A 24,100-nucleotide genomic window follows, 5' to 3' on the forward strand; every position below is an offset into this window, starting at 1 on the left:
GATACATAATATAAATATTATTGTAATTCCGAGTACAAATTTGCAATTTATTCATTCAAAAGCATTGCACCCACAGAAGGTTTTTCATCCACTGAAAAAATAGTAAACGTATATAATACTCAATATAATTCTGGAAATTATATATCTGCATAACTAAATGTATATCCTAATGCGAATATGTTCACAATAACCAGTTATTATCAAATATTTATCTATAATGAATTGTTAAAACAAATACACAATGTCCAAGTAGTAGTAAAAATGGATGTATATTATTTCAAACAAATTTACAAACTATAATGTACCATGTATATACACGCTAATTTCAGTATAATATTTTAATGAAATTATAACACTTTAAATTCATTTATAGTGTGTTTACTGATATTTTTTGGAATTACATATTTTTTATCTATGAAAAGAAATGTGCTGTAATTCAACCCTTTGACATACATATGCAGAATAAGCTAGCCTATACATTTTTTCCGAGATTGAATGTTTTAATCATCTCATTGAGAACAAAATCTAGCTATCTTTCACCAAATGAATGTTTGCGTAATGTCATATAAATAAATTTCTGGCGAATTTTCATTCTTAAAGTGACATTCCAAAATCGTCAACTTAATTTGAATTAAAGCGGGGGAGTCGTCAGCTGTACATGCGCCAGACGGCCATAGCGTGTCACTTTTTACAAACAAGCATCCACCCATGAGCATTTGCGTTTTTAGCATGTACATGTGTCGTTATTGCCTAGTTCTACTATGGATTATTTGGAGCAAATAAAGATCCTACAAAGTTAGTATTTATATGCCTGTGTGTTTTTGTCATTTTTTGTCTTTTTCAAAAGTTTTGTTGCTATTTCTTACTTCACATATTGTGTGCTTGTGAGTTTGTGATGTAAGGTGTTATAGCTGATCAGGGCACTGCAGCTTGTAGGCAACAATTACGTTCTTTGCAATGCTTCTGTCAATTTTTGTCTTGCTGGTGTGGATGTAGTTTTTTTTTGCTTGAATGAAATTCACGGGCTCCGTACAAGTTTACCTGTTTTATCTTATTACCTAAGACAGTTGGACATTTGCCACATGTCACAACATTTATTTCCAAGTGCCACATCTTAGAACAGGTAGTAAAATCTGATAATGGCTGGAGCTTTTGTTTGGAAATGGTCAAGATAAATGGGAAATTCGGTGGTCAGACAGTAATAAAAATATGCACCGGCATACTCTGCCCACCCCACTATAAATTAAATGGCTGTTTATAAGGCCACTTTTGATGGTTTCATGTCTTTTATGAATGATATTTTTAATTCTATGCTCTTGTACCCAATCATGGGGGATCCATCATACCAAACAACACGTGTCAATATTACTGAAAAATATTTTACTTCATTTTCATTGAAATTGGTTTGTACATGGTTGTATGGTTGTTGTACCACGGTATTTTTTTCATTTTCTCTATTTTCTAGTCATATCTCGCACTTCAAGAATTTCCGAAATCATTATCTGTGATTATATTATATCATTATCAATACCAGTGGATTGAATGATGAAATTCCAGCAGATTATTCGCGATAATGTGTCCAATTACTGAGCATCATGGCCCCGTACCATGGATATGAATACAATGTTATTTTCAAAAAGGGATCAAGGTGGAGCTATTTAAAAAGAAAGAAATTGTCAGATAACGAGTATTTAATACTAATTCATCGCCAAAAACCACGGATCTCAACATCGAAATGATACAATTATCTGTTGCAGCGTCCCATTCTGCCGCTGTCCTGGTCATTGCCTTCCGACTGGGTCGTGGTTTGTCCAAGCAAATGCAAAGTGGAATAGTTTCCACAGAGCGTGAGTACAGAGATGAATATATTCTGTTTTGTAGTGAGTAATACTACATTATATGAAAACCTATAAATATCTAACTCACAAGTGTATTTTGACCTAGTGAATGCTTCTACTGTATTAAACCAGTAGATTGTGACATGAAAGACTAGTTGTGACGTCACTAAATGATAGTTGTATTCTTGATTGTATTTACCAGTAGAAATACAAAAATACGGGCATTCAAAATGGTAAACAACATCACGGATATCTTGTATGGAGGAAATAAAATAGTGGACCATAGATCGTTAACACAAGTCGTGTTATAAAGGGCTCAAGAACACATACAAAATGCTGCATGACAAAAATACCCAACAAGAACAAAACAATTAACTGACAAGTATATATTGCACGACAAATTCTAATCATTAAGGGATGTTGTATATAATTAATGGGGACACTTTTTTCTTTGATATTGCGTTTTTTAACATCAACCATTAATACTTTCATCTCAAAATCCGTCATCGGTATCCATTTTCAGTTCTTATCCACAAGCTACACTGTGATTACCCCATACCATTCATCGAAACCAGTGGTCTGGGGTACACTCTGATCCATGCCGTGGACTTGGACCTGTTTGCATTGCTATATAATAATGCTAGACCAACTATCACGTGAAACCAAATATAAATCATTCAAGAATAACGTAGTAATACCCAATTGATTCTGGAGTCATTGACCCGGAAGAAAATATGAACTTTGCGATAAAAATGCAATAATCGTCGAGCAGGGCCGGATTGTCGAAATGGATAATACAATAGCACTGATTGGACCTACATGAATACTAACGACTGTCACATTACCAAATAACAAATTGTATTGTGAAAATAAGAAATTACTTGTCGATTAAAGTAAGGAATCGCTTGCGAATGTACAGTACTAATTCCACCCAACCTCTTGCTTGATTCCGCATTTTGATTTTTTTTTGCTCGCTTCTCCAACCGCTTCTTAAATTTCATCGGATCCTCTCCGCTTTATTTTCGTATGCACAAGCCGGTAACATTGCTAAAAATTATCTGAAGTTCACATTGATTTATAGTTGTCTTTCTGGTTTTCATAGATGTTAAAGTTACGCACACAATCTGATTTGACTGAAATGGAATATTTTATTTTAAACAATATTCTGACATACTGCCAGTGTTTTCCATAAGCAAACTAAAAAATAAAGCCATAAAAATGTGCTCTTTTTCCGGTCGGAAATTAAGCGATAAGTGGTCGACATAAAAGCGGGAGATTGGGCGAAATCACAGTACTGTTCCCCCTGTACTTTATATTTCAATTGAGGACGTGACAGGCTACTTACTCTATTGACATCGGCTGTTTAACCTATCGATTTAGCACATGAGCTGACTGATAAACCGTGTCGAAAACATTATATGCACGTTTTGACACGAATTAATAATTAATTGTAAACAGATGTTTCATATGGTGAAAACAAAATACTGAAATAAAGATGTATAACACAAGTCGTATAGGGTAAGTCCAAACAACACAGAGCAAATGACCGTCAAAAATTATAAAAAAATACACAAGAACGTATAAAATATCTAACTCACAGGTAAATTTGCACCTAGAGATCACGTGTTCAGTCTTTCACGAGTAGGTTGCGATATGAAATACTGTTTTGTGGTGCCACTATATAATTGCTGTATTTTTTTTTATTTCTTATCATCTGTACCAGTAGAAATGCTATTAGAGGGGGGGGGCGTCGTCACCTGCGCATGCGTCAGATGGTCATAGCGTGTCATTGTTTACAAATAAGCGTCTACCCATGAGCCTTTGTGTTTTAGCGTGTGTTGTTATCGTCGCTTGTAACTCAATTACCGCGCGTGCGCAGGTGACGGTCCTTCCGCTGTACCATCCATCCACACGTTCAATAGTGTTGGAGACATTACTCATTCCTGCTAAGCCGTTAGATACATTAGAGAATTGGGGATTCCCAATCAAATTCAGTACAATTTCTAAGAAAACAAATGAAATACACTAGAAATTTACGTTCACTACACTTATTAAACAATGTCCAACGGTTCACTCTCTCAAAACACCCAAGAAAGCATATAAATACAGTGATGCCCAGACTATTGTACTGCTGGATGGTTTATTTCAGTAGAATGCTGCGATCGGTAGATTGGTACTTTAAAAAAACTGTTTGTCTGTAATTTTAGAAAACGTGTCACACCTTTGGAAGGTTACAGATGTTATAGCAAAATTACAATAATTGTACTTGTTGATAATATTCCCAGTTATGTTTTTTAATAGTAGCGCTAAAACAACTTTCATCATAGGTCAAAGGGTAATTCCACCGGCATATATATGTATTAAAAGTAGAAGCAGCATATTTCGAGTGTTCAGTAGATAAGCCATTCAGGTCACTAGGTTTTTTCAGTGGTAGCAATTTAATAATCTCGAGGTCACACTCGGCATTTTTGTCGATTTTTAAAAATTATTTATAGCAGAGCTCAAAATCAACTCAAAATGTTTCGGCCGCATTATGGGAATGTTTATGAGTGCTTCTCTTGTATTGTAAGGCTGGTTTGTGACGTCACTAAATAATTGTTGTATTTTTACGTACCAGTAGAAAAAATGTGGGATTTCGAAAAGGTGAATCACAGAAAATGCCCGGATGCATAACCTTTTGTTAACAGGGAATGAAATAGTGGAGCATAGATAGTTAAGTAATATTCATGACTGACAACAAACACATTAACATGCTTCTTCATGAAGTAAACAAAAAATGCCTGCATTCAATAAAATGTGTTATGTTGTTGTAAGAAAGCTTAAAAACCACATCAATATTACTGAATTGATATATGACATATTAACCACACTTTAACACATATACAGGGGACGTAATGTAGATATTGTGGGTGAACTTAAATGTGTATGCATATTTATTATTACATATGTACTGCAGTTTATTTTGATTCGTCCCTGATATCAAAATCGGTATTTCCACACCCCGTATGCAAATGAGTCTGAGAGCAAACAATGTAGTCCCTTCAGGAGTACCGTTTTTCGAAAAATAGCAGAAATAAACAATATTTAGAAGAGCGATATTTTTCTTTTGTTGTACATGAATATACTCGCCGACTGAAATGAAATTTGAACAACAGTAATGGTACTTTAAGGTAGTCTCTTATTTTTACTAAAACTAATTTGCATATCACCCATGCAATAATGTTTTTGGTATTTTCACGGTCGATATGAAAATGAACATGGTATTTCCATTGGCAACCGGACTACTTTTAATTTGTAAACAAATGTTCGTCGTCTATTTTTATCCGGTTCGAATCGTTCAACAATATTTTTGGCATATTAGGTGTACATCACATGGAATACTACGATTAGGAAAACTTAATGTATGTTAACCACCTGGAAACTGAGTTTCATAAACCTTGAAGGGCTTGCGGAAGATTCACTAACAGTAAAATCAGCGATTATTATGGAGCCATCAACCATCAACATCGAAATACCAAGAGGTTTCTGCTGGCGACGTTGCAGTGTTAATCAGTTCCAAATAAAGAAAATAACTTTCATACGCAACGAAAGCCACGGGAGGGTGTGGGGTTCTGTCATATCATTCCCACTGATCCACGCTAGAGTGACTTCACTGATTCTTATATTTACATTTTGATGATCCCAAATTCGATAGTAACACCTTGGTTTTCATTTTTCTTGATAATTACCAATTAACATCAGGAATAAAATCCATCCTGTACTTCCACAAATAGAAGAACGGGTGGGTGCGGTCACATGGTTACGCGACTGGGGTGGCTGGAGAAGCCATTCACTGCAGCCATCTGGTCTTCAAGTAGAAGATGTTTTACTTGTTGTTTTACACACACAAATGTAATCCCCCGATATTAAAAGATACATAACTGGTCGTGGTGCTATAGTTATATTCATTATGTTGATAATTTGACATTTTACAATATAAAGACATGACTACGTTACTCCACTTGTTTTCCGTCACTTTATTCATCTATCACACTTTCAGCATATTACAACTTCAAACGTATTCTATTGTTCTAGCAAACACCTTCAAATGCTGCGACCCATCAACAATAGAAGTGGTATGTATAGGGCCATGCCTACATAGCGTTTCCAATACTGGAATTCATATGTTTTGTAGCAAGCAACAACCATTATTTCCTATTTTGGTGTAAACTCCACACAAAGAAGCTCGCTGATTCTGCTCTAACTTTTTTCAAGTTGGATTTCGGCATTCCCTGGAAGGAAAAGATGTATGATAATAAGGTTATTACAAAGATACCCCAAAGTATGCACTCAGACAGTACACCTTTGTACATACTTTGAGGTATCCTCGTAATAACCTCATAATATACGTTTACAGTTGTCGATGAACACTGAGCTTACACTAAAGTAACCTTCACATCCATACAGCTTTATTAATACTGACTGGAAGGGCGTTAAGTTGGTTTTCAAAGGAGTAAAACTGATAGTTTTAAATTTTGACTTCACTGTAACTGTAACGTTTCTGGCCAACAACAACTGTATTTTCATTCATTTTATTTTAGTTGTTTATGGATCCGCCCCCCCCCCAAAAAAAACGATCAGATTCATTGGGACTCTTTATTTTACCGTTTATTATTTACCGTTTCGATTTTCAAGAAGATGTTGATTCTTCTGCTGAGGTTCATTAAGCCATTTAGGAAAACTGCTAAATGGATTTGACTGAACTTTCTATACTATAGTTTCCAATGTCCGAATCGCACGGTTCCGCTAAAGCCGGCCATGCATAACCACCCCACGAACCCGTGCGCGATCGTGTTAGGAAAAAACTGTATTTCACTGCAGTTAAATTGAGACATTTGATTGGATGCGCTAAGGAGCTGGCGCCATCAATCAGCGTTGCTGTATCATAAATGTGATGGTCGGGAACTTATCACAGATTTGTCCAAACCGTGTTTTAGTAAACTGAAAAAAACTGTCGAAACTGATAAAACATCGACTTGCCCGAATGGATCCAGTCTTCGTTGCAACAAACGCAACATTTGTCTCAGGTACAGCACTTAGTGTTTCTGGTCAGTAAGTTCGCTCACAGAGCAAAAAGCTATCAACACGTTAATTTCTATATTCCAAGATTTAAATTTTACCTAGTAATGTGTCGTTTCAATCGCGAGTTCTGATTGGGTAATACAAATGAGTCCAAGTGAAACGTATAATCGTTTGAGTGCGTGTGACATACAGTGAATCGTGGTGAAATCTGCCAAGGGTTAAAACGCGGTAGTCGTCGCGCTGCGCATGTTCGACATTTGTGTTGATAAACATTGATTTTCCCACAATCCAATGCGCTCTTCAAATGATAATCACAAGTATGAGGTTTGACCTGGGCGCGACTTGCACTGAGACCCGCCAGTTACTCCTTCGATACCTTCCAATCACACGAAAATTACCTAATTACAGCTTGGGAAACGTGTCAGTTCGTATTCGTTGATCTGCGCAACAGTCAAAGTCGCCATTATTGTTTATAGGAGACCCATATATCTCGCACATGCGCAGCGCGACGACTACCGCGCTTTAATGTTGAGGCTTCGGCAGAATAAATGGTCCTTGGCTGGCGAAGATGTGCTGCCCCTGACTTCAAGAATTTCGATTGGTCATTGGTTTGCGTAAAACTGAAGGTGGCTTATTTAATTATATTGCTCCGAAATTTGGTATAATTCGTGTACATATACCGAGTACATCAAAACAAATAATTGGTCAGGTTATTCGACAGCATTGCTAAGAAAACCCGGCAGTTGGTAATTTTCAGTCACAGTGGTGTATTTTGTCAAAGCATCGCCTAAGATATGTTCTATGAATATCACAAATAAAAAGTATAGCACACCAAACATTACATTAAATGTTTCTTAAACTTTTTTTTAGAATATTATACCTGCAATTTGATATGTAGTATGTATATAATGAGTGCATTCCCGTTTGAAAATTTTGCAAGCCATGGTTGGGTATAGTGTGAGAAGTCTCTGACACTGATCTACATTTCCTAGTTACATGAATGAAAATGCAAATGAACCAGGATGCATGCAAGTTGGTTGCAGTGGCCTTTGAAATAAATGGAAAAAAAATGTCTGAACAACCATTTCATGTGGTAAATTCCAACTCATCTAAATCTTAAATCAAGCATGTATGAAACAAGTGCATTAAAGTTTGAGAATGTACAATTTTGGTTTGATCATATTCCCAGTTATGCATTGACTGTAGTCTCATCACTGACATGACTGTGGGTGATTCTACACATATCACACGTCTAGGAGGTAGTAGTGCAAATGATGTCGGCACCACTACCAAGAAATTACATATACAACTCAATCCAATATTTTAATATCACATCTATCCGACCACTGCCCTTTATCACTATCTATGGATTTACGCAGGCACAATTGTCTAGACAAAAATAGGAAATCAGCCAGTAATTTGTATTCTCGCCCAAGTAAAATTATTTGGGATTGCCAGACAAACTTTGAAACAACATTTCATCTCTTTAAACGTAGTCACATTGATTTCTACTTGTTTTACACCAGTGAAAATGGAACTGCGCGGCCTTGTAGAAGTCCACCACCATAAACACATGTTCACAACAAGCTCCAAGTCCACCACCATTAACAAGGTACTCACCAGTAAGTGACATTCGAACTGGAAGAAAATGTTTTTATAAAAGATCTCTAGCCTCTTCCACATTCAAAATAACACATACTATTTCTATTATTATTTACCTCACAAAATAGCGTTTCAGAGAGTCTAGATTTCAAAATTGAGCAGACCCTCACCCATGCACAATTTCGTGCCACCGCCTTTTCATAACAATACAGCGACTAGATTTTTGTGTTACAGTTTGCTCCCAATTCAAATTGAAATATTGCCAACAATAACTAGTAAATCTTGTTCAGCATACCATTTATTCTCCGACATCATATTCAGTGGCTAGTTCTCAGGATCTACAACAGTAATAAATAAACAGAAATCATTTTGATGTTTTTAGAAGACACCGCTATATCAAATTTTGATTGGGACCATACCACTTCAAGCTGCAGGGTGTCTGAACAATGACAAAACAACCAATCAATACATCTTCCACCCACCACAAAAATTGTAGCCATAATTGAACAACCAAGAAAGCAACAAATATCAGGCTGCATCCTGAAAACAACGAGATAGCACATTACAACCAGTCATTACAAACATGAAATCCTCCACCCCTACAGCATTAATGGTTCCTATACTCATTTGCATCTATGTACAACAAGCTTAGCCAATAGATGCACCAAACTCAAATATTTGACCAACAACTATTCTAATTAAGAGGAATCTTTTAAAAGAATTAAACAGATATATAGATATATACACGATATCAGTTTAATTCTTTTAAAAGATCCTTTTCATTAGTAATTAGCGCCCTCACTCAACAATATTTAGAATGAGTGGTTGGTCAAAAGTTTGATGAGTCAGGTGCGTCTATTGAAAGTAAATACAATATTGAAAACATAAACAGGGCTTGTATTTTTTAGCAGGGTAGGGATTTTTCTTTTTTAAATTTCCCTGCCCTGTTGTCTTGTAAACTATTTTGACAATTGTTAAACCATGTGATGAGTGGTAGTAGATTTAGTTATTCCGTTGGGGAGCTTCTCATTAGCTTCTTACAGAATGTGTCCTACGATATTGTAGTGAATTTTGCATTGTTTCCAACAGCTGCGGAATATTCATGACAGTTAGCTAATTATCTGGGCTTGTTTATACTAGTACGCCAGCAGTGAAATGGAAGGCAGGCTATGAAGTGATCGCATAAGTATTCTATTGTTCATTCCATTGTGATCATCCCTTTCGACGGTCAATTAGGCCAATATTGGAGGTACTTTCAACTGAATTGCAAGCGGCATGTTGGCGACGATGTTCGTCGGTATTATAGCTGTAAAATAAAGTTCAATGACGTATACGTACTGTGGATGATACGTCACGCAATAAACCAACAATGTGGATTGTACCGGTATACGTGGCACGATATACCAACGATTTTAAAACCATGGACGTACCACCACCACTACTACTATTACTTAGTTCGTCCATGCTAAAACCAACTGGAGTCCACATAGGGTATAAACATAATTACAAACTGCGAATAGCGAAACTGAACTAATTAACAACATCAAACAAAAGGCGTTTTCACAAAAATGTTGTCCTATCCAGATAAAACCCTAATGATTTACAAGCAACTAAAACTGAAACGCATAACTATACTACAGTGATCTTAAAGCGCGGTGGTCGTCGCGCTGCGCATGTGTCACGTTTGTGTTGATAAACATTGATTTTCCCACAATCCAATGCGCTCTTCAAATGAAAATCACAAGTATGAGGTTTGACCTGAGCGCGACTTGCACTGATTACCGCCGGTGACTCCTTCAATGCCTTTCAATAACATGAACATTACTTAATTAAAGCTTGGAAACGTCCCAGTTCGTACTCGTTGATCTGCGCAACAGTCAAAGTCGCCATCTTTGTTATATGAGACCCATATATCTCGCACATGCGCAGCGCGACAACTACCGAGCTTTAATTTACATGCACACAGTCCGAAACAAAATTAAGCTCAAGGTAAATTAACCTATAGTGACAGTATCGCAGGGTTACTTTACTGTATAGATATTAAATCCTAGAATAATTTGTACGCAATCTTTCCGTTATAAGCATATAAGAAGTGCGTTTAATATACATGGTCAAAGTACTAAAAAAGATTTCGATATCGAGAGATAAGTTTTATAGATTATACAAGTCGTATAAAGGCAACTTACTGCATATCAGTAATCCTTACCATCTGTGGGCAGCTTGTACAATTACACGTACCGATGCACCAATATTAGCAATGTGTACGAACTAGTTTGCAGACAGGGGGAAACAGAATACAACTAAACAACACTCACATCTTGCTTGATTTTTCAGTGACGTGCGTTCTCACTCGCCGTGAGTTCAAATTAAGGTAAATAGCGTGACTCGTTAAGCGTGTAATTTTCCCCTTCAGTCGTTTATTTGTTTGTAGCTGCGTACGTGGCACGATATACCAACGGCTGTAAAGTCAACTGGAGTTCACAGAGTGTGTAAAAATAATTACAAACTGCGAATGGTAAAACAATATCAAACAAAAGATGAAGCCCTAGTGATTTACACGCAACTAAAACTGAAACGCAAAACTATATTACAGTAATCTGCATTTATATGCACACATAGAAAGAATTAAAGGCGGCAGTTGTCGTGCCGCGTCCTGTTCGATATGGGACTCATAGCGACGTATACAACGCGTGTAAAATACATTATTTACATGAAATGAGAACACGCGCTGCGCGACGACCACCGCGCTTTAAGGTTTAGGTAAATTATTAAATTAATGTCAGTGTTGCAGGGTTACTTTACTGTATTTGTTTTCCATTGATGTTCATTTCCACTCGCCGTGAGTTCAAATTAAGGTAAATTGCGCGACTCGTTAAGCGTGTAATTTTCTCCTTCATTTGTTTGTTTTTTGATTGTGAATTTTGAATCAAACTTAATGACCATCGAATTAAGTTCATTTTCTAATTTATCACGCACTTGTAGTGTATAAATACATTCCTACACTTCTATCACTCATCATCGAAACTGGTCGTTTGAAGTTATTAGCGATATACTGAACAGGTAAGTATATTTTAAATTTGCAATTACAGTGAATTTTGAAACAATCTTATTATGTATTACGAAGTATTTACCACATTCACAATAAGTGTTTTGACATTTCTTTGTTATTTTGTGAATAGAGGATATATTGTTTGCTATATATAGATTTTTTACTTTTGGTGCGATTATAATCGATGGGATATGAATGACATAAAATGTAATCCGACTAACTAAGTTTACGATAATAATATGTAAACCTGATTCTATGTAGACCTGACTAAGATAGGATAACGACGTATGTTCACAAAACATGCTCGTTACAGTGCAGATTTCTATTTTCGCCAGTTTTTGTTGCGAAGTTTTTGGAATCTATATGATGTTCATTTAAAATATTTGTGGAGCCACGGAGCTAAGACATTACCAAAATAAAGAACATCCGCCGTCATTGCTTTGTGCTGCAACCCCCACGCTAGATTTACACTTTCCACCTCTCTTATTCAAATTGTCACGTTTCAGTTTTGTAACTATTCACGCTTGTTTTACATTGTGTACTTCTGTTTTACACTTTCCATCTTAACCTTGCAATTTTCCACGCTAGTTTCAAACTTTGCACAACATCACCATAATAATAAAAGACGAAAATTGTATCCGAATCTTATACTCGTTTTCAAGGAGTATCTTTTTTGCGGCTGATAAAGGGGCTGACTTGGGTTCGAAACAACGGAAATCAGTGAAATGAGCTCCGACAGGAAGACTCAACCCAGTATTACATTGGCAGCAACTGGTCTTGAACACACATATTCATTAAACTTGATATAAACTAGGTGTATATAAACACGTTCTATCACTATTCGGAAGTACGTATATAGGTTGGCACATATTACTTATGCAGTATAGATCGAACGTGTATCCTGACTATCCCTGTTAGATACTGCATATGGTTAAATACATTGGACTATGATTTGCGATTTGTCATGAACTGAAAACACTCTTCTTGTAGCACACATATGAGTATTAATTTGATGAAACAATGATAAATAAATGATAAATCATAATCTGATTTGTTCTACAGTATCAAACAATATTAAAAAAATGTTCGTCTATATTGCAGCTTTTTGCACCTGTTCATTTGAAAACTTGATAGAAACTAGGAAATCAGCTTGGTACGTGTCAGGCATGTTCTGTGTATACATCAGAGCATGAAAACATTGTTTTAACGCAAGACAACCTTCAATGTATCGTCCATTTATTAAATCGCCGTTTTTCAAAGCGACCTGTTTCTAGTTTCATGAGATTTTGTTGTCACATACATTAGTACTATTGATAAATATAGTAACTCGGTTATATATATATGACAAATCATTGCGGCAGATACACGTGTTCTTGTTAAGAGCAAACCTTAACAATGACGTTAACATGGCATTGTATGGACAGCAACGTGTGAAAGACCTAGAGGAATGGTGGACGTACTCCGACCTCCTCATAACTTCATAGTATTTTATTATAATATTATTAATTTTCAGATATATCGGATATATTCCTAGAGGTATTGAAATATATATCGGTAGCATGCATTGTCTTGCGTATGTATATTATCTATTCCGGGACGTGTGTTCTGCGTTCTCCATCATCGTTATTGTTAAAGCGTGTTATTGTTGTACGAACACTTCATGGATAACGACCAGAGCATTATGTTTATAATTAACTAAAGTAATGTTTATTTTTATCCTTATTTAGCGTTATGAAGTTCCTGTATTTATTGGCGTTGTTCTGTATTCTCGGAGAAGGTGTTAACGGTGGGTATATGCATATGTAAATTGGACATGTTATGAATGATAGCAAACATGTGTTTATGTAATGGAGTGACGGAGGGAATTATAATATACACCAGTCGTGCTTGGTGGGTGTGTGTGCGATTTTATTATCCCTTTGGTTTTAACAAAATAGATTAAAAATACAACAAAATACGTGTGACATGCAAGCGTCTGAATACGTGTTAAATTAGACAAGCACATAACCTCCCGCATTTGTTCGTATCAGGGGATTTCGTGTAGACTAGGTTCGTGTACATTTTCATATATGACCCATGTATCAATCTCGCGGTGTGTAAAAGATTCAACTTAACTTATAAATCACTTTATGTCACACTAAAATGAAAATAAATAAATAATTGAACATCAAATATCTAATGACTCTTATATTAAATCATGGGATAGGAGGCGTAATTCTCACTGATTTGGAATCGCATTTAGTCCCAGTAAGAGATATATTTTGTTTCAGGGACAGTACAATTAATTATCGCTTTATTTATAGGGGTGCTTGAATATCGATTGAACGTGAACCTTGATTTAGACCAAAATGATGCTGATTTAGCCTTGACAACTATCAGTTATCACAATCCTGACCCAAGTGAATGTTCTTGCGGGAATTGCTTTTACAACTCGTGGTGTCTACCTTGTACGTATTGTGCCAGAATGGTAGTTCGTATTATAGAAGTTGTTGGTTAAACAGTGTCAACTTCACGTAATTTATTTGTTGTGATAATCATTTATAGTCAATCGCACTGAATTGATATACCAGATATAAAAACATCTGATTGTTTTTTAAACAAATAATTATTTTAGTTGTATTGTGTTGTGAATATTGGTATTAAGATCTGTTCATATGTGATTTGTTTCAGGTTCAGAGCTTGGTTGTTAGGAATGAGATTAAAGTGATTATACTAAAGGGTAATTGGTGTCGCAAAGTGCATAATCCATCACGAATAATCAGTGTTATCTATCATAGTAGTGCAATATAATGAATAAATCTACATATATTTCAATTCTCTGATTTGACTGATTGTCCAAGATTCTAGTATGTTACGGAGCAGCTCACAATTGGCGTCGTCCAATGCATTTGTCGAAAAATCATACAATTTGATTATAAACATACTCCTAGAGTACAACGAAATGTTGCAAGGTAGTTGTTCATGAGTCATAGTAGTAGCCCATTTAACACCATACCACATTCAATGGTCATGGCCAAATGGCAATTGGAATGTTAAATTAAACCGTAATTCTTCCTTTGAAACTGAATATTCGTCAAGTTGACAATATTCTATTTATACACCGACCGAGTGATTAACAGCTCAAATAGCCAATCCCAGGCCGTGTTGCGGCAGGTTTTTTTCTGCAGATAATATGATTGTGTTACTGACCATAAATCCAGCAGCTGGGATGAAATTTGTTGAGAGAAGTAGTAAATAAGCTGATGTGTCCAGGCATCTGAGATGAAATTATTTATTGATGGGGGGGGGGGTAGTTGACCTTGCCCATTGCTTACTTTGAAGCAGTCAGTGAATAGGTGAGTAGCACCATGGATCAACCGGGAGTTGTTTTAGCATACGCCCCCACAACAAACCGCCACCCCATGGAGTTACCAAGTATGTGGGCGATATTGTTTACATGCCTTACTCTCTCTCGTCTCGTGTAATTTTCGATACCATGCCTCAGTGTTGACACATTATTAATACGGCCAGCCGCAGGAAGATATCATGACCGACCGCACTTTTATGCACTTTTATGACTCAATCAGATAAGCAGTTGTTGCGAGTATTCACAAAATAGATACCTTTGTCGTACTCTGACGTTTTTACCATCGTGGTTTCTTTCAACATATCGCCCATGTATTTTAAATGAGAAGTTTCACTTGTGACTAGTTATTTGAGATCAATAATAACAAAATAGCTCGATGTTCCATACCCTTTTGAGGGCAACATTTGTTTCCATTTAGAAACATCATAGTCCGAAAACGTAGCTGCGGACAATGTGATCACAACAGCTACTTTTTCCACATTAAACTACCTGTTGGAAATTACTTGATGGAAATTGATTGATTTTTAATTGATTTTTATCCACACCCCGCAGGGGTCAATTCTTTCAAATCTGAAGCAGGCACTTGACAACAACTTGATACGCAAATGTAGCCAAGAACATCGGTGATTCGGCTGTAAACCCATGAACACCGTTTTTGGAGGATAACTGTTTATATACCTATATATTATTGTATGCTAATGCTAATATATGTTAAAACACAATAAAAAAACATAAATTGAAAATTAATTGTTATTTTAACTAAATGTTTAATTAAAACTAAATAAATTATATACGGTGCGGTATTATGGTGTGGTAGAATCGCCAAACGTAATACAAAATTACAACGGTCAAAATAAAGTACCGTCACCGACCTTGTGGCTGGGTTCTTTACCACAAAATACACACTATAAATAATGTATAGATATATTGGTATTGATATATGATCATACACAGTGTAGAACTTTGGATATAACACGCGAACCCGTTACAAACTTGCACGCACTTCAAGAAACACAAGTATATGTGGTCAATAACATATTTAATGTAGAATAATCACAAACAATATTTGTAATGCAAATATAGCACGGCTATGGAGACTCGGCGACTTCACCATGTAAGATACTATAGTTGGCAGAAGCATATTTAGTTGGTCATGGGGTTTCCAACCCAAAGTATCAGGAACTGGAAACAAACTTCTCAAGATGTTAATTGTGACAGGCAGCAGGAAGAAGTGATCTCTTTGTTTCACGCCATGTGACAAGTTAATTTATTCGGGACGGTTTCACTTTCGAATGGGTTAGTCACACCCATGAAAGTGTCAAATACAGCGCCATCTCTGGCCAAAACAATTAAACTTAATTAAACTGCAAAAATATACACTCCAACAATTAAAGTTAAGTTACTGAGAAATGACCCTGTGACATCGTGTTGTACATAGGGTGATGGGATACCTTGAGACATGCACGTACATAACATTACTTTAAACAAACAAACTAATAAATGAATAAATAAATTATTTTGTCGCCTGCATTTTTATGTTAATTCATTAATTGGAGCGCCATCAATCGCGCAATGATGTACACCAATGCGAACTGGTGAAATTTAGTCGTGTGTGGCACTGCCTTTGAATGTTCATTCAGCTGACAGCGCCACAGTACGAAGAACTTCGTACCGACCTTTCAAAAAGAACGGTTGACTTTATGATTAAATAAAACAGAATAACCGCAGTTGATCACGTGCTCATATTGACCAGTTGCACACTATCATCGCAGTGTTCAAGCGAACATTATCAATGAATTTATGGCCAACAAAATCTCTATTGATGAGGATATCCGCCATTTGTAAAAACAAAATAGTTACAATACAGTTTCCACAGCTCCATAAATCTACACACGAAATCACAAAGTACATGACATTCAAACGGAGTTGTTTGTTTGGAATATACAAATTGATATATATAAATTACAAAACCAAACATAGGCACGGCATAAGAACTACCTATTCGCCTAAACCTATGCTTTCAGGTGATGTATAAGTGGTTATAGTTTTATTCTTAGTAAAGTTTAGAGGATCTCTGAATCATTTTCCCCTCGTTTTCTCCCAGTTGCCACATTACTAATAAGGTGGGAAAAGGTCACGTGATAATCCGATGATAATAACGGTAACTCAATTTAGCATATTAAACTGAACGATGGGTCACAGAAACATGGACGTTGAAAGGGGTAACAATCGTGCGACGCCAAATGGTATCGCAAATAAAATTCGATAAAAGAAGAATATTTTCTCATGTCACACCATATAAACTATGAATGTTTATTAAACACTCAACTGAGCATAGACGGTAACAAAAACGGTTGATTTGATGTTGTTTTTCAATTTCCGGAATTTGGTTCGGTGGACCGCGGTAGCCATTTATTCAGGTCGAGCGTGAACATTATGACGTCACTGGAATATGTATTTTGTACGATTGTTTACAGACTTGTCGAATACTCCCGTTAGACGAACATGTCGTCTGTTATATCTACAAACTACATTTTGTTCCTTCAAATTACATAAATTAGACATACAGAAAGAACAAATAGACCACCGTTATGATAAAAAAAAACTTAGGCGTTATATTGTTTTGAAAATTGTAAATATTTGAATGTTAACACATGCAAATGCGGAAATACACAGTAATACAGTTTATTGAATATATTATTTTTTGAAAAAATAGCTCCTAAATGTTAAAACATAAACACGGTCGACATGTCGAGTGGAAATATTTGCATATATAATTTTGAAATGTAGAGCAAAGCTTTTCACGGATTATCAGATTCTTTGTTTGTATGAGGGATCACTGTTACGTACGTCATGGTCTTTACAAATTCAGGGTCATCGGCCCATTAAAGAATTTACACGTACAAGAATAATATTCGAAAAATAAAAATACTTTACAGAATATTTAAATAAAATCACATATCTCGTTCCTAAGTTTCAATGCATGAAAGATGTATGTAGCCAGTGGTTGTAAAATGTCAGAATTTTGTGAAGTAACAAGAACTATAAATTTATCAAAAGATGGGGTATTATAAAATGTATTGGGTAAGTAAGAGGTTCGCAATTCATGGTAATATGCGCAAACAAGGAGAACGTGAAACTCATTTTCAATGCGAAGGCAGTGAAAAGAGCATCAAAACCGTGCAAGAGCTACTCTATGGGGATACATTCCAACAGATTTTAAGTATTTTTCCGGCTGCAATGTAACCTTAAATTCCCGATATGTAACCAGTTTGTCTAAGGAACAAATATCAGTAAGCCATCCAAAATGTAGGCATTTCTTAAAACGACATGAAAATACGCTTACAAATTCCTGAATATTGCCAACTTTCTGCGAATACCAAACATGCATGGTAAACATGTACCAAACTAAACCTACCAGGTAGGTTTCGCCTTCACCCCCAATTTGTTCATGTTATATAACATGTTATAGCATTTACGTGGGTATCTGTTACTTGGCATATTGATAATTTTAGCCAAATATTTGATGCATTGTTTTGCGGTGTAAAAGAAAATAGGGTAATTTCCACACTCGCCCAGTACACAATTGTTAGGTGAGGTAGGTGGAAACACCAAGGAAATATATGCAAGCAAGGTATTGAATACGTACCAGACACCAGACCTCCAAACCATAGGTTAAAATAGTAAAATCATGGAATCGAAAAATTTAAAGAATGAATCATAATTTAAAGGGCTAATTTTTCTAGTATTTTTCATAATAGCTATAATTTTTTTTAGCTTGTTGTTCTAAAGACTTCGTTGCAGATGTCCACTGTAACCGACATGATAACAAAATTCCCAAATATTTGTAATGTGAGACTACCCCAGCTGTGTGATTTTTAAATACCACTTTTCAGATTTAGCTAGCGACCCACGCTTTGAAAACGATTACTTTTGTTTTTTCCACGTTCACTGTAATTTTCTATTTATCATAATACCCCTCAAGCTTACGAATTGATCTTTGTAGGCCAATGACAGTGTCCGAAAACACCGCAACGTCGTTAGCAAATAATAAACAAAAGAGTTCAGGGAAAAGGTGAATACCATGGTGAGGGGACTGTTGTAGTTCAATAGCTAGTTCATTAATGAAGAAGGAAAATAAGAAGGGACTTAACATACAACCTTGGCGGACACCAAATGGACAGTCAAAATATTCCGTATATTGATTTGATGTTCTAATACACGATCTAACATTGGAGTAAATACTAGCAAGTTTACGGAACATTTTTCCTGTCACTCCATCCTTTATCAAAATATACCATAGTCGCTGTCTCTCTACCATGTCAAAGGCCTTGGAAAAATCTACAAAAACACAATATAATTTCCCTCTTTTACGTGTGATATATTTTTGTACCAAAGATTGTTAAATAAAGATATTATCAAAAGTTGAGTACACGTGCCTAAAACCTGCCTGTGCTTCATTTAGTTTGCCCAGAGACGCCGACCAATAGCAGGTGAAAATTTTACCAAAATACTTAGTAAAGAAATTGCCCTGTAATTCCCGGGCCTTTTTTGCAAACTTTGACAATAGTCGCTTTTGACCGGATACTTAGGAAAGTCCCGGTATCAAAAATTGAATTAAAAAGAATATTTAGATAGGGGATCACAGATGGTTCTGCATTTATGATAAATTCGCCAATCAAACCGTCTGGACCTGCCGATTTACCGTTTTTGATATGTTTCAGACTTTCATGTATCTCGTCATCTGAGATAGAACCATTCAAAATGTCCCAATCGATTTCCATATCACCTTCGAGAAAATAGTCAACTTTACTGATTAAATTTTCCAGGTCGTTTGCCAAAGCAAAGTCATTATTGGATTCATTTTGTCAAAAAAGGGTGTATTTTATTCTGTTTCAAGGCAGGTGTATATCTGATAAGAATTTTCTAAAATATATATAGTATTTATTTGAACCGGTTGGTTGGATTACAGGTGCCCCACACCCACCCATGTCTATAAGTTGAAGTTTGAAAGAAAAAAGTAAATAAACACGCAAGAAAGAAAGGTTAGAACGCGACAAGAGAATGCAAAATGATCATATGACAATATCTGCTTACAACTCTTTTTACATCCGTATGAAGTGTACGCGTTTTGGCCATTCCAGGCAATGTCAATAGTAGCCAAGATGTTAAAATGCATTAATTAAATCAAATTATGCATAGGTATGTCTCTGTATTCTTGTCAGCCCTCAAAATTTAATATTGCATGCAATAACTTAAATAATACTTAAATAAAAGCGTATTGGATGTTCCCTCGCTGGACTCCGCTCATAAAACACCAACACAATATTTGCCGTTAACAAACGAACTCAATTCTGGACACAAAGGAAAATTTATTGGAATGAGGTAGTATTTAGATCGTCTTATAATCCAATCACCCATTGGAAGAGTGTAAGTAGAAAGTGTCATATCATTTATATATATTATATATCACGTCATGTTATTATACTAATACTGATGAAAGTTATTATTTATTACGGGAATAAAAGGTAAAGATTACAATAATTCTGAAAAAATTGCTATGGTAATGTATTTATGTATCAAATAAACTGGTGAAATGTCTACCAAGTGATTGGACAGATATTACAAGCACAAACTGGCAGCTATACATTCATTCATTAGATTAGGGAGGGCAAAACATGGCAAATACATAACTAAAGATATTACTAGCACAAACTGGCAGCTGTACATTCATTCATTAGATCGGTGAAGGTAATAAATGGCAATTACATAACTACACATATTACTAACACAAACTGGCAGGTGTACATTCATTTATTAGATTAGTGAAAGTAATAAATGGCAATTACATAACTACACATATTACTAACACAAACTGGCAGGTGTACATTCATTCATTAGACTGGTGAAGATAATAAATGGCAATTACATAACTACACATATTACTCACACAAACTGGCAGGTGTTCATTCATTCATTTGATTAGTGAAGGTAATAAATGGCAATTACATAACTACACATATTACTAGCACAAACTGGCAGCTGTACATTCATTCATTAGATCAGTGAAGGTAATAAATGGCAATTACATAAATACACATATTACTAACACAAACTGGCAGGTGTACATTCATTCATTAAATCAGTGAATGTAATAAATGGCAATTACATAACTACACATATTACTAACACAAACTGGCAGGTGTACATTCATTCATTAGACTGGTGAAGATAATAAATGGCAATTACATAACTACACATATTACTCACACAAACTGGCAGGTGTTCATTCATTCATTTGATTAGTGAAGGTAATAAATGGCAATTACATAACTACACATATTACTAACACAAACTGTGAGCTGTACATTCATTCATTAGACTGGTGAAGATAATAAATGGCAATTACATAACTACACATATTAGTAGCACAGACTGGCAGCTGTACATTCATTCATTATACTGGTGAAGATAATAAATGGCAATTACATATCTACAGATATTAGTAGCAAAGACTGGCAGCTGTACATTCATTCATTAGATCAGTGAAGGTAATAAATGGCAATTACATAACTACACATATTACTAGCACAAACTGGCAGCTGTACAATCATTCATTAGATCAGTGAAGGTAATAAATGGCAATTACATAACTACACATATTACTAACACAAACTGGCAGCTGTACATTCATTCATTAGATTAGTGAAGGTAATAAATGGCAATTACATAACTACACATATTACTAGCACAAACTAGCAGCTGTACATTCATTCATTAGATCAGTGAAGGTAATAAATGGCAATTACATAACTACACATATTACTAACACAAACTGGCAGCTGTACATTCATTCATTAGATCAGTGAAGGTAATCAATGGCAATTACATAACTACACATACTACTAACACAAACTGGCAGCTGTACATTCATTCATTAGATTAGTGAAGGTAATAAATGGCAATTACATAACTACACATATTACTAACACAAACTGGCAGCTGTACATTCATTCATTAGATTAGTGAAGGTAATAAATGGCAATTACATAACTACACATATTACTAGCACAAACTGGCAGCTGTACATTCATTCATTAGATCAGTGAAGGTAATAAATGGCAATTACATAACTACACATATTACTAGCACAAACTAGCAGCTGTACATTCATTCATTAGATCAGTGAAGGTTATAAATGGCAATTACATAACTACACATATTACTAACACAAACTGGCAGCTGTACATTTATTCATTAGATTAGTGAAGGTAATAAATGGCAATAACACAACTACACATATTACTAACACAAACTCGCAGCTGTACATTCATTTATTAGATTAGTGAAAGTAATAAATGGCAATTACATCACTACAGATATTACTAGCACAAAGTGGCAGCTGTACATTCATTCATTAGATTAGTGAAGGTAATAAATGACAATTACATAACTACACATATTACTAACACAAACAGGAAGCTGTACATTCATTCATTGGATTAGTTAAGGTAATAAATGGCAATTACATAACTACAGATATTACTAGCACAAAGTGGCAGCTGTACATTCATTCATTCATTAGATCAGTGAAGGTAATAAATGGCAATTACATAACTACACATATTACTAGCACAAACTGGCAGCTGTACATTCATTTATTAGATTAGTGAAGGTAATAAATGGCAATTACATAACTACTCATATTACTAACACAAACTGGCAGCTGTACATTCATTCATTAGATCAGTGAAGATAATAAATGGCAATTACATAACTACACATATTACTAACACAAACTGGCAGCTGTACATTCATTCATTAGATCAGTGAAGGTAATAAATGGCAATTACATAACTACACATATTACTAGCACAAACTGGCAGCTGTACATTCATTCATTAGATCAGTGAAGGTAATAAATGGCAATTACATAAATACACATATTACTAACACAAACTGTGAGCTGTACATTCATTCATTAGACTGGTGAAGATAATAAATGGCAATTACATAACTACACATATTAGTAGCACAGACTGGCAGCTGTACATTCATTCATTATACTGGTGAAGATAATAAATGGCAATTACATATCTACAGATATTAGTAGCAAAGACTGGCAGCTGTACATTCATTCATTAGATCAGTGAAGGTAATAAATGGCAATTACATAACTACACATATTACTAGCACAAACTGGCAGCTGTACAATCATTCATTAGATCAGTGAAGGTAATAAATGGCAATTACATAACTACACATATTACTAACACAAACTGGCAGCTGTACATTCATTCATTAGATTAGTGAAGGTAATAAATGGCAATTACATAACTACACATATTACTAGCACAAACTAGCAGCTGTACATTCATTCATTAGATCAGTGAAGGTAATAAATGGCAATTACATAACTACACATATTACTAACACAAACTGGCAGCTGTACATTCATTCATTAGATCAGTGAAGGTAATCAATGGCAATTACATAACTACACATACTACTAACACAAACTGGCAGCTGTACATTCATTCATTAGATTAGTGAAGGTAATAAATGGCAATTACATAACTACACATATTACTAACACAAACTGGCAGCTGTACATTCATTCATTAGATTAGTGAAGGTAATAAATGGCAATTACATAACTACACATATTACTAGCACAAACTGGCAGCTGTACATTCATTCATTAGATCAGTGAAGGTAATAAATGGCAATTACATAACTACACATATTACTAGCAAAAACTAGCAGCTGTACATTCATTCATTAGATCAGTGAAGGTTATAAATGGCAATTACATAACTACACATATTACTAACACAAACTGGCAGCTGTACATTTATTCATTAGATTAGTGAAGGTAATAAATGGCAATAACACAACTACACATATTACTAACACAAACTCGCTGCTGTACATTCATTTATTAGATTAGTGAAAGTAATAAATGGCAATTACATCACTACAGATATTACTAGCACAAAGTGGCAGCTGTACATTCATTCATTAGATTAGTGAAGGTAATAAATGACAATTACATAACTACACATATTACTAACACAAACAGGAAGCTGTACATTCATTCATTGGATTAGTTAAGGTAATAAATGGCAATTACATAACTACAGATATTACTAGCACAAAGTGGCAGCTGTACATTCATTCATTAGATCAGTGAAGGTAATAAAT

At 35.2% G+C, this 24,100-nt stretch overlaps 1 protein-coding gene and 1 long non-coding RNA gene across 3 annotated transcripts in view; one reads left to right on the plus strand and one right to left on the minus strand.

The window, feature by feature from the left end:
* Positions 1-24,100, minus strand: part of LOC144342350 (uncharacterized) — a 117,886-nt gene that overhangs the window by 21,157 nt on the left and 72,629 nt on the right. Inside the window, exon 1 of one of the 2 annotated variants that reach the window (XM_085490432.1) lies at positions 3,437-3,530. The exons of the other annotated variant lie outside the window; for it this stretch is intronic. The gene's annotated coding sequence lies outside the window, so the exon portion shown is untranslated. Of the gene's footprint in view, positions 1-3,436; positions 3,531-24,100 lie in introns of those variants that run through there. 2 annotated transcript variants of the gene reach the window in all.
* On the plus strand, positions 13,854-14,364 carry LOC144360064 (uncharacterized). Its single transcript, XR_013422147.2, has 2 exons — positions 13,854-13,997; positions 14,221-14,364. It is a non-coding gene; the product is annotated as an uncharacterized LOC144360064 (long non-coding RNA).

The sequence above is a fragment of the Saccoglossus kowalevskii genome, chromosome 15, assembly GCF_978046115.1.
Source record: "Saccoglossus kowalevskii chromosome 15, keSacKowa6.1, whole genome shotgun sequence".
Classification (NCBI taxonomy): domain Eukaryota; kingdom Metazoa; phylum Hemichordata; class Enteropneusta; family Harrimaniidae; genus Saccoglossus; species Saccoglossus kowalevskii.